The sequence below is a fragment of the Macrotis lagotis genome, chromosome X (assembly GCF_037893015.1).
Source record: "Macrotis lagotis isolate mMagLag1 chromosome X, bilby.v1.9.chrom.fasta, whole genome shotgun sequence".
Classification (NCBI taxonomy): domain Eukaryota; kingdom Metazoa; phylum Chordata; class Mammalia; order Peramelemorphia; family Peramelidae; genus Macrotis; species Macrotis lagotis.
In genome coordinates this window covers 85,606,076-85,621,822 of record NC_133666.1, presented here as the reverse complement: position 1 = coordinate 85,621,822, position 15,747 = coordinate 85,606,076, and the positions used below count along the sequence as shown (strand labels likewise).

The following is a 15,747-nucleotide window of genomic DNA, read 5'->3' as shown; positions in this document are numbered from 1 at the left end:
GTCAAACATATAGAGAATTACATTTGTTTTGGTGTTCAGTACTTTCAGTTTGAGGGTGTGTTTTGGTTTGCCAAAATGTACACAGTATTTTAACTAGGCTGTTTTAGCTATTTAGCATTAATGATTTGTTGTCAAAGCATTCCTACTACAGGATATTAATTAAATTGAAAAAAAAAAAGGTTTGCAGTCTTCTCCAAATCTCCTTTGTTCTGGTTTTTGAAATTCCCTAAAAGTAGTCAATATATGAGTGCATGTAGAATATAGATGAAAATAAATCTTTACCATTTATATTTTCCTTTCTAAAGTCCCTATCAAAGTAGATTCTGATTCTTGCTCTCACAGAGCTTCCAGCTATCTCATATGGTGGTTTGTAGCCCATTTAAAAGGTCTGATTTTTTCTGTTTTCATGGTTTGGCTTTGTTCTCCTGTTCCTTTCCAAAGTGAAATAATTAGTTAGGACTTAAACCTAACTAAGAAATTTGCTAAATTAAATTTCAGTTCAACAATAGTCATTGAATGCGAAATGACTCCCTGCTAAGGACATTCTAAAATATGGAATTGTTGGTTCTGGGGAAACCCCTTACTATCATCAATCAATTGGAATTTTTGAAGATTTTAATGGTTTTTTGTTACCATGCTATTTAAAGATTAATATGACCTGGAATCGTTATTTCTGTCTCTTCAGAGACTTCTGAAATTAACACCAGGTTTTCTTTTTGTTCAAAATCCTTCTATATTCATTACCAACAATAATCATATCCATGGAACCTTTATCAAATAAAAATCTTCAGGGGAATTATAGTTGTTTCCTGGAGTTTGTAAATTACCTTATCTGGGAAAGTTTTAACTAGTCTAAAAGTTAATACTTTATAATTGGTGAAAGATATTAAAATGTCTTAAGACTTCAAGAGTTATTATATAAAATAAACAGAAATAAATGACTATTCTTTTCTAGAAATTCTGAATTCTTGTGTTTTCTATATTTAATTATAACTGAAAAATATTTTCCCACTAATAATATATTTGAAGTAAGTCTTTAATTAATGGCATTTTGTTTTTTACATCTTTTTATTATTTATTTTTCCAATTTATGTAATGATAATTTTCAACATTCAGTTTTGTAAAATTTTCTCTCTTCCACCCTTGTCTCCCTCCCACCCTAGTTTAGCAAGTAATCTGACACAGGTTAAACATGTACAATCATGTTATTCATATTTCTATATTAATCACATTGTGAAAGAAGAATCAGAACAAACGAGGAACTCAAAAATAAATTTCAACAGGTGAAAATAGTATGCTTTGATCTACATTTGGATTCCATAGTTCTTTTTCTGGATGTGGATGGAATTTTCACTCGCAGGCCTTTTAGAATTGTCTTTAATAGCTGTGTTACTGAGAAGAGTTAAGTCTATCATAGCTGATCATCACACAATGTTGCTGATAAGGTGTATAATCTTCTTCTGGCCCTGCTCACTTCACTGAGCAACATTTCAAGTAAGTCCAGGTTTTTCTGAAATCTCTCTGATGAGCATTTCTTTCAGAGCAATAATATTCCATTATATTTTTTATACCACAACTTGTTTAGCCATTCCCCAATTGATGGGCATCTCTTCAATTTCCAATTTTTTGTCACTACAAAAAGAGCTTATAGAAATAATTTTGTACATATGAGCCTTTTCCCCCCTTTTTTATGACTTTTTTGCAATAGAGATCTACAGTTTGATTGCCCATTGTGCTTAATTCCAAATTGCTCTCCAGAATGGTTGGATCAGTTCACAACTCCACTAACAGTGCACAGTGTCCCACTTTTCTTACATCTCCTCCAACATTTATCATTTTCCTTTTCTATCTTATGATAGGTGTGAGGTGGTATCTCAGAGTTGTTTTAATTTGCATTTCTCTAATCAGTAATGATTTAGAGGGTTTTTTCATATTGGTATAGATAGCTTTAATTTATTCATCTGAATTCTACCTATTCATATCCTTTGACCATTCATTAATTGGGGAATGACTTGTATTCTTGCAAATTTGATTCACTTCTCTCTATAAATTTTTTGATATATTCTTGAAGTGTAGTTTATTTTATTTAAATGATCATAACATATCTTTGTACAGTTCAACATTCATTTTGACAAAATGAAGAAAAATTCTAATAGGAAATGCAAAAATAAAAACGAAAACAAAATAGTGCATTTCTTAATGGGGTATTTCACTCTAAAATCATGTTAACTATAGAATATGAAAAATAAGTTGAGAAGAGCAAATACTTTAAATGCAGCACTTTCACATCTGCCAATATTTACATATATTCATATATTCCATAGTGGAATAGGAATTTTCTTTAAAACATTATTTCTTTAATATCTTGAGGTGCATATTAGATCCATAGGCAATATATGACATAAAATTGCAATACTGTCTCCTTTCAAATTTGGCATTTCACTTGTGTACGTTATACCATAAGGAAAGTATGTACTCTGCATATGGTGCCTGAGCATTCCAGTAACCACAGCAATTCTCTATAATGTAGAATAGTTCTTAAATAGGCAGCGAAGTCAGTAATTCTAGAGGATACAATTCTGATGTATATTTCAAATGGTACAATAACACAAACAACTTTGTTGAGGCCACGTTTATTTGCTGATTAATGGACAAAAGGCAAAGGGATTTATTTCCAGGTATTTTCTTGAAAGTGTTTGCTCATAAAAAAAAATCACAAAAGGTTGGAAATACAGCTAATTAACTGCAACTTTTAATATATCTTACACAATTCTGTTTATACAAAAATACAAGTTAAATATAAACATAAAGCAATTGTGATCATTTTGTGTAAAACTGATTTATATGATAGTTATATATAAAAAAGTTTTTTCATTTCTCTGTTTTTTTGTGAAAAGATCAAGACCAGATTGGCAAAGGGCCCTATAAAACTTTCTTCAGCATTAAATCTTTGTGCCACTTCTTAATTTGAGATCTTCTAAAGAGTTACAGAAAATAAAATAAAATAAAATAGAGCAGTGTGTCCAAAAACCAACAAATAATTTGGCTATAATTTATCATAAAACACATACCCCCCACAGATCTGTACAATATTATCTATGTATCACATGTTCAAAAATGCAGGTGCTCACACATAGTCAGAGAACAAAGTTAATGAGATGCTGTTTCCAGTTCATTACTCAATTGGGCATTTTTCCGTACTTCATCAAACGAATAGGTTTTTGTCACCTTTCCATTCTTGAAGACAGTATGAAGAAGATCATGACCACATTCTTCAAGCTCTCCTTTTCCTTCCTCAAGGGTAAGGAAATCTCCAGTGGATGTCCTATGTAGAGATAACCTACCTTTTTTTGACCTTTTGTTTGGATCAGCAACTGGGTCCTTAAAGACATTAATTCCAAGGCCATTGGTAACCACATAACTGCATTTGAAGGAACAATTCAAAAGATCTCTTGTTAATTTTTGTAGCAAAGCTCCACCAGAACCAAAGGAAATATTTTCAATACTCCATTTTTTTTTCTTCATACCTTCAACAATGTCTTGTAAGGTGTTGATATCAACTCCATCTCCCTGAATGACTCTGAGATAAGGTGGTAACAATTTATAGCCTTTTGAGTTTTCAGTAACTGGAAACTTTTTACCTAGAATGTCCAAAACCTTTAATACAGTGTCAAGAGGATTTCCAGAATCTGGTCTGATTATTAGTGGTGCTTCTGCACTCCTCGATACTATTAAATGTCTTAAATCTTCACCCCAGATTTTCTCACATGCATTATAAATGTCATAGCTATCACTAACAACAGACACAGGCACAGATGGAAACTGGGATACTATATGTTCAAATGCATCCTTTTCGTGGTCTTTACCCCAAGCTGTTATCGTACTGTGTTCTGCAGCTGGAACTGAATATCCAGGGACAGGATCTTTTGTTCCATAATATTTTTTAATTAAAGCAATGCCTGCTACTATATCTGTTCCTTTGAAGTTAACCAAATGAGCAGATGCTCCTATACGAGCAGTCTCCTGGGAAGAGACTCCTCTGTAGCCAAAATCATGTAATTTGTACTCCAGGCCATCTAGGTTACCAGATGTTTCCATCAAATACTTTGCCAAAATTTTCTTCTGTTCTCTGGAATTTGTAGCAACCGTGATTGGATACCAGGACTGAACAAGGATAGTCTCAATCCAATTGGTAAGCCAGTAGCATTCTGGATCTGTGTTTTCTACTGTGAAGAGAACATTTCCCCTGGGAATGACAGAACCCTCAGGAACTGCTTTTACTTCTATGGGAAGATGGCCATCATATTTTTCAAGAATATACCTCCATCCCTTTTCATTAAAGATATCATCTTGAAAATGCTCTCTGTAGACCTCTTTGGCTTCCTGGATTTTCTCTTTGGTCACTACTTTGCCTTTTAAGTACTTATTAAGAATATATTGCAACCCGTAAAATACAGTTTCCTCATAGTTCACCTTCCTTACTTTGGAGTTTTCAGTTTTCTTTTCCCGGCATTCAAAGTAGGAATAAACTTTGCTTGTGTTAGGTGGATATTGTTTATAGTGAGTAACCTTGTAAGAATCTGTGGCGAGAAGGATGTTGAACTCGGCTTCAGCGGCACAATTCATCTCCGGGAGGAGGGCGCCTGGGGGAGGCGATCCACGGGTTCACAGTGCTGCGAGGAAGGGGAAAAATGAGTTTTCTATATATTTTATAAATGAGGCCTCTATCATAAAACACTGAGTATAAAACATGGATTCCCAACTTTCCTTCTATTCTAACATTGGTTGTATTGGTTTTATTTCTTTAAAAACTTCAACTTAAAGTAATCAAAATGATCTAACTCTTCTTTGGTCATAAATTCATTTTTTCTTTTCCCATAGATCGGAGAGGTAAACGATTCCTTTCTCTTCTAATTGGCTAATGGTACTGCCTTTTCTGTCTAAGTCCTGGACCTATCTCAACCTTATCTTTGTATTACGGCATGAGTGTTGGTTTCCACTTGTTTTCTGCCATATTCTTTTCACTATTCCCAGCATTTTTTGTCAAATAATGACTTCTTAATCCAGAAGTCCACTGGACCCAGCTGGCTCTGGAAGAGAAAGTGAGTTTGGTGATTTAGCACAACCTCCTTCACTCAAATCCAATTCAAGTGTTTATCATTGCGTCACCTCCCTGATGTCATGATCTTCACTGAGAATGAAGGACAAAAATCATCATCTTGTTTGACCCACTTATTTTTTAATTTTTGATTATTCATTTTCCAATTAACTAGTCTAGCTTTCCTTGGACCTTTATTACATGTAATTTTTACTGTATCATAATCTAAGAAAGATGCATTTAATATTTCTGCCTTTCTGCATTTGATTGTGAGGTCTTTATGCCCTCATATATGGTAAATCTTTATGTAGATGCCATCTACCATTAAGAAAAAGGGATATTCCTTTACGTGCTCATTCTATTTTCTCAAGAGGTCTATCATATATCTAAGATTATGCTAATCTCCTTCATTTATTTCTTGCTTATTTTGTGATTAGATTTATGTAATCTGAGGGAGTAAGGATGAATTCCCCTTCTAGTATAATTTTACTGTTAATCTGAGGGAGTAAGAATGAATTCCCCTTCTAGTATAATTTTACTGTTTCTTCTTGTAACTCAACTTCTCCTCTAAGAATCTGGATGCTATACTACTTGGTGCAGATATATATATATATATATGTATATATATATATATATATATATATATGTATATATATATACACACATATATATATATATACATATATATGTATATATATACATATACAATATATGTATATATAATATATATGTATAGATAGATAGATGTAGATATAGATATGCATCTATCTATATATGAAATTGCTATTGCTTCATTGTCTATGTTGTCTTTTAGCAAGAGGGAGTTTTCACCTTTATATCTTTTAATTAAGGCTATTTTTGCTTTTGCTTTGCCTAAGATGCAGATTACTCCCCCTGAATTTTTTTTTACTTTAGTCTTTTTACCTTTACTCTGTGAGTATCCCTCTGCTTCAGATGTGTTACTTGTAAACAAAATATTGTGGAATTCTGTTTTTTAAATTCATTTTCTGCATTCATTTTATGGAAGAGTTTATCACATTCACATTGAGAATTATGATTACTAACTCTGTATTCCCCTTCATTCTATTTTCCCCATTTATTTTTTTCTCCATTCACCCTATACTTCCTTATCAGTATTTTGCTTTTGACCAATATCTCCTTCAATCTGTCCTCCCTTTTATCTGTCCTCCCTTTTTCTTTTCCCTTTCCTCTCCTATTTATGTCCTCCCTTCTTTCACCCCCTCCTTTCCTCTTCTTTCCCCCTTTCCCTCCTACTCTCCTGTAGGGAAAAATAAATTACTAAACCCATTTGGAAATATATGTTATTCCCTCTTTGAACCAAATCTGTTAGAGTAAGGTTCTTTCAAGGCTCACACTCAACAGTCTTTTTCTCTACATAATAGGTCCTTTGGGACTCTTCATATCATATGAATTACCCTCTACTGCCTTTCCCTTCTCCCAGTATAATCCTTTTTTATGTCTTGACTGGTTTTTTAATGCTATTGCATTGAAATCAACTTATACCAATTCCCTTTGTTTAGGTATACTCCTTCCAACTGTCTTAATACAAATAAAATTTTCAAGAGTAACAAATATTAATTTCCCATGTAGGAATATAAACAGTTTTAGTGTTATTGAATAACATTTTTTTTTCATTTACATTTTTTTCTAAATCACTTAAATCTTCTATTTTATGATCAAATTTTCTGTTTTGTTCTGATCTTTTTATCAGGAAAGTTTGAATCCCCTATTTTGCTGAATGTTCATCTTTTCCCCTGAAAGAATATGCTTAATGTTGCATTGTAGTTGGTTCGTGGTTGTTATCCAAACTCTTTTGCTTTGCATATCATATTCTAAGTCCTACAATCCTTTAATGTTGAAGCTGATAAACCCTGCATAATCCTGAATGTTGTTCCTTGGTATTTGAATTATTTCTTTTTGACTGCCTTCAGTATTTTCTCCTTTAGCTGAGAATTCTGAACTTAAAATATCCCTTGGAAGTTTTATTTTGGCATTTCTTTCAGGAAATGATTGATGGATGCTTTCAAGGATTAGGTTACCCTCTTGTTCTAGGATATTAGCACAGTTTTCCTTGATAATTTCCTGAGAGATATTGTCTGGGTTCTTTTTATTTTTATGGTTTTCAGTTAGACCAAAAATTTGTAAATTATCTCTTCTATTTTCCAAATTGGTCATTTTTTCTATTAGGTATTTTACATTTTCTTCTATTTTTATAGTCTTTTGATTTTGTTTTAATGATTCTTGATGTATTTTATAACCTTTAGATTCCACCTGCACAATTCAACTTTTTAAGACTTTATTTTCTTCAGTTAGCTTTTGCATCTCCTTTTCAATTTGACTAATTTTCCTTTTAAGGGTATTATTTTCTTCAGTCAATTTTTGTGCTTCCTTTTCTAATTTTCCAAAATTCATCTCCTTGAAACTTAATTCTTTCCACAATTTTTCTTCTACCTATCTTATTTACTTTTTTTAGCTTTTTTTTCAAGGCAAATGGGGTTAAGGGGCTTGCCCGAGGCCACACAGCTAGGTAATTATTAAGTGTCTGAGGTTGGATTTGAACTCAGGTACTCCTGACTCCAGGGCCAGTGCTCTATCCACTGCACCACCTAGCTGCCCCTCTTATTTACTTTTTTTTTAAATTCTTTTTGAACTCTTCTAAGAGGACTTTTTAGACTTGAGACTAATTTATAATCACTTTTGAGGTATCATATATAGTTATCTTGTCACTGCTTTTCTCTTCTGAGATGGTCTTTTGCTCTTTTCTGTTGCCATAGTAGCTTTTTATCAATAAGACTCTTTTTGGTTCTTTTTATTCATTTTAAAAATTGACCACTGCTACTGGGACACTGGGGATACAGTCTTAAGCTTTTTGCAATGGGGCTAGGGGTCTGGTCACTGGACTTCTGCACTTGGGTCTCAGGTGCTGGAGATTCTCCCTGTGTTAGGCTAACTGAAGCCAGTACTATTGTACTTGTCACACTTGTTCTCTGGGGCTCACAGTATGCATCCTGCACTGGAACTTGGACCCTGAGTGCCGGCCTGCTATCCCTAGTCTCCTCAGTCAGAACCCATGAATCTCAGTTACTGATCTGCTCTGTAGCTTGGAGTCTCCCACTGGCTTGTTTCCCCTTTACCCCACTGAAACAGACCTTTCCTGAAGTTCCTTCAAGATATCTTGAGCTGAAAAGCTGTTTCACTCTATCTTTTTTATGGATTCTTTCATTCCGTAGTATTTTTAAGGAACTTCATTTAAAGTTGTTTCAGAGGAAAACTAGGAAAAGCTCAAAAAGCTTCTTAGCATTTCTCTTCCATCTTGGTTCCACCCAGGAAGTCTCAATTAAGGACATTTTGCATTCAAAAGTCCATTCCACAGCAGATTACATAGATTCTAAGAGCTTCATAGTTATGACATAGGGAAAATTGAAGGACAATTCAACTGTAACCTTTTATCTTCTGCCCTGGACTAGATATCCCTTGTTTTAAATATTCTCCTTGAGAAATTTGGATATAAAACTGTGAATACACTGTGATTTAGCAATAACACTATGAAGACTGTATCCCAAAGAGATTGTAAAAAAGGGCAAAGGACCCACATGTACAAAAATATTCATGTAGCTCTTTTTGTGGTGGCAAAGAACTGAAAACTGAGGGTAGAGCTTCAATTGGGGAATGACTAAACAAGTTGCGGTATATGCATATGATGGAATATCATTGTTCTAAAAGAAATGATGAGCACGAGGATTTCAGATAAAACTGGAAAGACTTACACGAAACAATGCTGAATGAAATGAGCATAACTAGGAAAACACTGTACAGAGTAACAGTAACACTGTGTGATGATTAGATAGACTTGGTTGTTCTCAGCAATACATTAGCAAAAACTATTCCAAAAGACTTGTGATGGAAAATGTCATACACATACAGAAAAAGAACTATAGAATTTGAAATGCCTATCAAAGCAAACTATGGTCACTTTTACATTTGCTTTTGCTTTTTTCTTTCTCATGGTTTTCCCTTTTATTATAACTCTTTCACAACATTACTAATATACAAATAACTGTAACATGATTGTGCACATATAATCTATAACAGATTACTTGCTATTTTAGGATGGGGAAGAGAAAGGTGGAAGGGATAAACTTTATAAAAATGAATGGTGAAAACTATTTTTACATATAGTTGGAAAAATGAATAACTGAATAAATGAAAAATATTATAAAAATAAAAATAAAAATTCTTCTCAATCTCTCATTCTTTTCTCTAAGGTTCCTCTTAGATCTGACATTGTCTCTTCTAAAATCTCATTTCTTCAGAAAATTTTCTTCATTGACCTCTGAACCTCTCTCACTCTGTTCTAGTCTTTTCCCAAACTAACAATCCCAGTTCAATACCCTTATGCAGTTCAGGATAATTATGATAATGTACATTGGTCTAACTGATATGAAGACTTCAAAAATAGAAATAATCTCTCTATCATTCTCCCTGTAATGTGTGTCTTTGACTTTTTTGTCTAAAATTACTCGATAGTTATTTTTATTTATAGTAATACAAACAGTAGGCATTACTAAAGAAAGCAATACCTGCAACTGCATTTGTTTTTGTTTATAAGTGTTGTGGTTGTAAATGGTTTATTTAACCAACTAAAACATAATCTTTCCTAACTCTTTTGATAGTGTGGTTAAAGATACAAGGTTATTGCTTTACATTTTTTAAAGTTTTTTTGTTAATTTGTCTTATTTATCACTTCTAACCAAAAAATTATAAATGAATGACCTACAAAAAATTCCACCTTCTCATTTTTTAATTAGTTTAAAATGCCCAATATTCAGGCCCACTCAATATACATATGAAAATAAAACCAATTGCTTTGTGAGATTTTCTCCATTCAGATTCCTTCTCTGTAAGATGATTTCTTTCTCCATCTGTAGCGTATAATAATTTGGAGTACACTGTAAGAGCTGACATTTTCTGGCTTATTCACTCTATTTGTTCTGATTTCTTCTGTCCTAAAGGCACTAGTAATTTTCCCTTTTTCTTCTCCATGACAACTCCCAACCCTGACAATCTCTGTGACTGAAATCTCCTGTTTCTGAAAATTTCCATTCCTAGACCTTATATATCTGCCATACTCTGTCCTCTAGATCCCCCAAATTGTGATCTTTCACCTTCTACAATCTCACCCACCTCATGATTCTGAGAAAAATATCTATAAGTATTTTTCCTTTGATTTTTTCAACTGAATAATTAATACAATGCACATGGAGCTTCCCTATATACAAATTTGTCTTGTCTCATCTAAGTCTTCACCATACTATATGATTATTTTGTTGCCAAAATTTAATATGAATTACTTATTCTTGTTAGTAATATCAGTAATAGTTGGAACAAAAATGGAACATGAAGGGAATTACATTTGCTTTGGTGTCCAATGTTTTCAACTTGGGGACATTTTTGACTTGCTAAAAAATACATAGTACATTAATTATACTGTTTTAGCTTTGCGGTTGGGAATTTATTATTTTCTTCAAAGCATTCCTACTGCAGGATAGTAATTAAATTGGAGGAAAGGACTGAAATCCTACCCAAATATCGTTCCTTCTGGTTTTTGTAATTCCCTTTTACTGCACAATATATTGCCTCACTTTTAGAATGAATAGGAAAATAAATCTTTGTTATTTATAGTATTATTTAGTCTAATGCTCCTACAAAAGCAGATACTGATCCATATTCTAACAGTGTCTAGCTTTCACATAGGGTGGTTTGTAGCCCACTCAAAAGTCTGACCATTAGTGTTCCAAGATTGTGCTTTGTTTTTCTGTCCTCCCTACATTCAGAGTTAAGACCTAATACCTTGCTAGGAAATTTAATAAGCCATTCCCAACAATCAGCACTGAATTTGAACTAATATCCCAACTATTAAGAGTACACAGGATATTCTGAGACATTAAAAATTGTTGGTTCCAAGTAAACACAATCTTATCATCTAAAAATTTCTTTTTTAAATATTTGAAAGGATTTTTTATTACACTGAACATAACAGTCAATAGATATCATGATCTGAAGTCATTTCTGTCACTTATGGGGCTTCAGGAATTAAAACAGTTTTTTTTAATTAAAAATCATTCTATATTCATCATCAATAATAATCAACTCTATGGCACCTTTATTAAAGAAAGTTCTTAATGGAATTGCATTTGTTTCTTGGGAATTTTTTTTGCAAGCCTAAAATATATCATTATTATCAACAAAACATTTAATTGTTTGGTAGAACATAAGCAAAAATGATTTTACTATACAAAACTATAATATAAAGCCAAATGAAATAAATGAGTGCTGTCTTCTAAAAATTCTAAATTCTCCTTTTGTTATTTATGTAGAATTGAAAATATTTTCCCACCATGAATATATTTTTTAAGAAAGACTTTATTTATTTTTTATTTACACATTACTAAAATATTCTTGTTTAAGGGTAAACATGATACCCCCTCCCCTACAAAAATATAAAGCCGCATGAAAAATAAAGTAAAAGAAAGAGGAAAAAATGTTTCGGTCTGTGTTCTGATACCATCAGCTCAGCCTTGGGTGGATCACATTCTTTATCATGTCTATCATAGAAGTTACTTCCATATTTTTACACAGTTGCTGCTGCTGATTATAATACCCTCCACCCATTCCTCCCCACTACCATCTATTATTTTTTCTCTTTCCTTTGACTCTGTCCCTCTTCAAAAATGTGCTATGGGGCAGCTGAGTGGCACACTGGACAGAGTATAGGCCCTGGGGCCAAGAGGTTCCAAGTCCATATCACACTCTAGAGACACAGAAACCACCCTGCCTGGTGGTCCCTGACAGGCCACTCAATCCAAACACCTTGCAAAAATTAAGAAATAAAATGTATTATATCTGACTATCCTCTCCTGTGTTCTACTCTCTCCTCTATCATCCACCCCCCCCTTTTCCTTGTCCTCTCCTTTTTCCTATGAGCCATTTCCAATGAGAATGAAGGCTCCTTCATTCCCCTCACCTTCCCCCGTTCCATAGCATTGCAAAAGCTACATATAATATCTTTCATATAAAATAGCTTAGCCTACTCCACCTCTCCTTTTTCTTACTCCCAATACATTTCCCTTTCACCAATTGACTCCAATTTTAGAATATATTGAAGTAATCCTTTAATGTGCATGTTTTGAATCAGAAGCACCATCTTACTGCAGATAATGTAGGTTTTCAGAGCTCTCAGAACTATGACATATGGAAAATTACAGGACACTGAAGTCATGACCTTTGGTGTACTCTCCTGGAGCAGATATCCCTTTTTAAGACTCTGCTCAATCTCATTCTCTTCCCTAAGGTTCTTCCCAGATCTAATATTGTCTCTTCTAACTTTTCTTCAGACAATTTTCCTCAACTACCTCTGCACATCTCTCAGTCTCTATTCTAGTCGTTCCCCAAACTGACATTCCTGGCTCTCCAGATTCATGAAGCTAAGGATTCTTGGATTATATGTTTCAGTATTATAGTCAACATTATATATTCCTATCATGCACACATCACCGAGATTCCAAGTCAAAGCCCTATTCAAGAAACCTGTCTTCACAATCCTTTCCTTAGAAACTAATTTTCATGCTGGGAAATTCTGTATTCCAAGTTTCGACCTATGACCTTTTTGCCCACTAAAATGGTATTAAGAAATCCAGATATTATGCTTTCTTTTTTCTTTTTTTTCCTTTTTTTTTTTTTAGTTTTTGCGAGGCAATGGGGTTAAGTGGCTTCCTCAAGACTACACAGCTAGGCAATTATTAAGTGTCTGAGAGTGAATTTGAACTCAGGTACTCCTGACTCTAGGGTTGCTGCTCTATCCACAACACCACCTAGCCACCCCTCAGATATTATGCTTTCTAAGGACCTATATAGACCCATAAGAACATGATATATTCAAGTCTAAAGGAGTATCCTCCAGAGATCTATAAAGTTTTTTATCTTCTTTTCTGCTCTGGTTTTCTCAGTATTTTTTTTTTAATTTTACAAATAAATAGAATTTTTAACACTTTTTTTTATTTTCAGAACTTTCCAAGATATGCTTTTTGGAGTCTCCGGGCACACACTACTCTGATATCCTTTATTCTGAGTGTCCTCTTTCCTCCTTTGTTCTCTTGACCAGGTGTATTAAAATCATTCTGTTTCTTACAATTCCATTCAGAATCCCATTGTTCCTCTTCTATCCCCTCCCAATATTAACATTACAGATTCTACAGCTGAATGAAGTTCAAGATTCAGGTTTCAAAGTTTCTGATAAGCCCCCATAGCCTGAGTTCCAGATATCTCACATGATCCCATATTCTGTCTTACTGTCTTCATTGGATCGTTTAGAGGCAGGATTTTATTCTTAGACTGGACATTGTACATATCTCATCTTCTCCCAAGATTTCTACATGAACATTACTTAGAAACATAAACTGTTGGGCTCTAGGAACTATCCAAGATAAGACATTTGGGGTTCTAAAACCATATCATAGTAAATTGTATAAAACTATTATTTTCTTTCTTTTTTATAGATTTTATTTATTTTGCATTTCACAATTTTTCATTAATCTTGCTTGCCTCCCCCCACCCCCCCACAGAAGGCAATTTGTCAGTCCTTACATTGTTTCCATGTTATACATTGATCCAAATTGAATGTGATGAGAGAGAAATCATATCCTTACAGAAGAAACATAAAGTATGAGAGATAGCAAGATCAGATATTAATATATGAGGCTTTTTTCTAAATTAAAGGTAATAGTTCTTGGTCTTTCTTCAAACTCAACAGTTCTTTCTCTGGATACAGATGATATTCTCCATTGTAGACAGTCCCAAATTGTCCCTGCTTGTTGCGCTGATGGAATGAGTGAGTACATCAAGTTTGATCATCTCCCCCATGTTGCTGTTAGGGTATACAGTGTTTTTCTGGTTCTGCTCATCTCACTCAGCATCAGTTCATGCAGATCCCTCCAGGCTTCCCTGAATTCCCTCCCCTTCTGGTTTGTAATAGAAAAATAGTGTTCCATGACATACATAAACCACAGCTTGCTAAGCCATTCCCCAATTGAAGGGCATTTAACTTGATTTCCAATTCTTTGCCACTACAAACAGGGCTGCTATAAATTTTTGTACAAGTGATGTTTTTACCCTTTTTCATCATTTCCTCAGGGTATAGACCCAATAGTGGTATTGCTGGATCAAAGTGTATGCACATAATGTTGTTTTATTTTAGTTTTTGCTAGGCAGTAGGGTTAAGTGGCTTGACAAAAGTCACACAGTTAGGTAATTGTTAAGTGTCTGAGGTCGGATTTGAACTCTGGTACTCCTGATTCTAGGGCCAGTGCTCTCTCCATTGTGCCACCTATCCACCCCGGTGTGCACATTTTTGTTGCCCTTTGGGTGTAGTTTCCAAATTTCTCTCCAAAAAGGTTGGATGAGTTTGCAACTCCACCAACAATGTAATAGTGCCCCAGATTTTCCACAACTTTTCCAACAATGATCATTATCCTTTCTGGTCATATTGCCCAGTCTGAGAGGTATGAGGGGGTACCTCAGAGAAGTTTTAATTTGTATTTCTCTAATAAGTAATGATTTAGAGCAATTTTTCATATGACTATGGATTGCTTTGATTTCATCTGTAAATTGCCTTTGCATATCCTTTGACCATTTGTCAGTTAGGGAATGGCTTTTTTTAAAAAATTTGACTCAGTTCTGTGTATATTTTAGAAATGAGTCCTTTGTCAGAACCATTAGTTGTAAACATTGTTTCACAGTTTACTACATTTCTTTTGATTTTTATTACAGTGGTTTTGTCTCTTTAAAACCTTTTTAATTAAATGTAATTGAAATCATCTGGTTTGTTTTTAGTGATGTTCTCCATCTCTTCCTTAGTCATAAACTGCTCCCCTTTCCATAGATCTGACAAGTAAACTAGTCCTTGATCTTCTAGTTTGCTTATAGTAATTTTTTACATCTAAATCCTGTAACCATTTGGATCTTATCTTGGCATAGGGTTTGAGGTGTTGGTCTAATCTAAGTTTCTTCCATATTAACTTCCAATTTTTCCAGCAGTCATTTTATGAAGAGAGAGTTTTTATCCCAGTAGCTGGACTTAAAGCTATTATTTTCAATATTATCAGCAGAATTGCTATTAGTGTGCATTGATCTTACCAATATGATAATTCCCTCAGCTGAACATCTTTTTTTGTACAAAATTGCTCATTTTATTATCATTTTTATTAATTATAAGGGAAACAGCAGATTTTAGTAAAGAAAAAATTACATATAACTTCACTTGTTCTGTTATAACAAGTTTTGTGAGATTTAGACTTTTTTTGGCTAGCCAAAGAATATACCATAATCTTATCACAAACTTTTGGCAATTTATTTTAATGTGTTGGAAATATCTTTATGTTTTTCAGTAGATATATTTGGGCTTTTTGTGTTGTTTTTTGGGTGACCATAAAATAGGTAGCATTTTCCCCATACAATTTGGTTTTGATTGGATGGAGAATTTTTCTTTTCACTGTATTAAACATCCTAAGAATTAAAATGAAATTTATGTTTTAAATTTACAAGAATAATTCATTTTCTCCTTTTTTTAAAAA

General features: G+C 33.6%; 1 pseudogene; it reads right to left on the bottom strand.

Moving 5' to 3' along the window:
* Positions 1-3,150: 3,150 nt before the first annotated feature.
* Positions 3,151-4,626, bottom strand: LOC141497544 (nicotinamide phosphoribosyltransferase pseudogene; annotated as a pseudogene).
* Between the last annotated feature and the right edge of the window lie 11,121 nt (positions 4,627-15,747).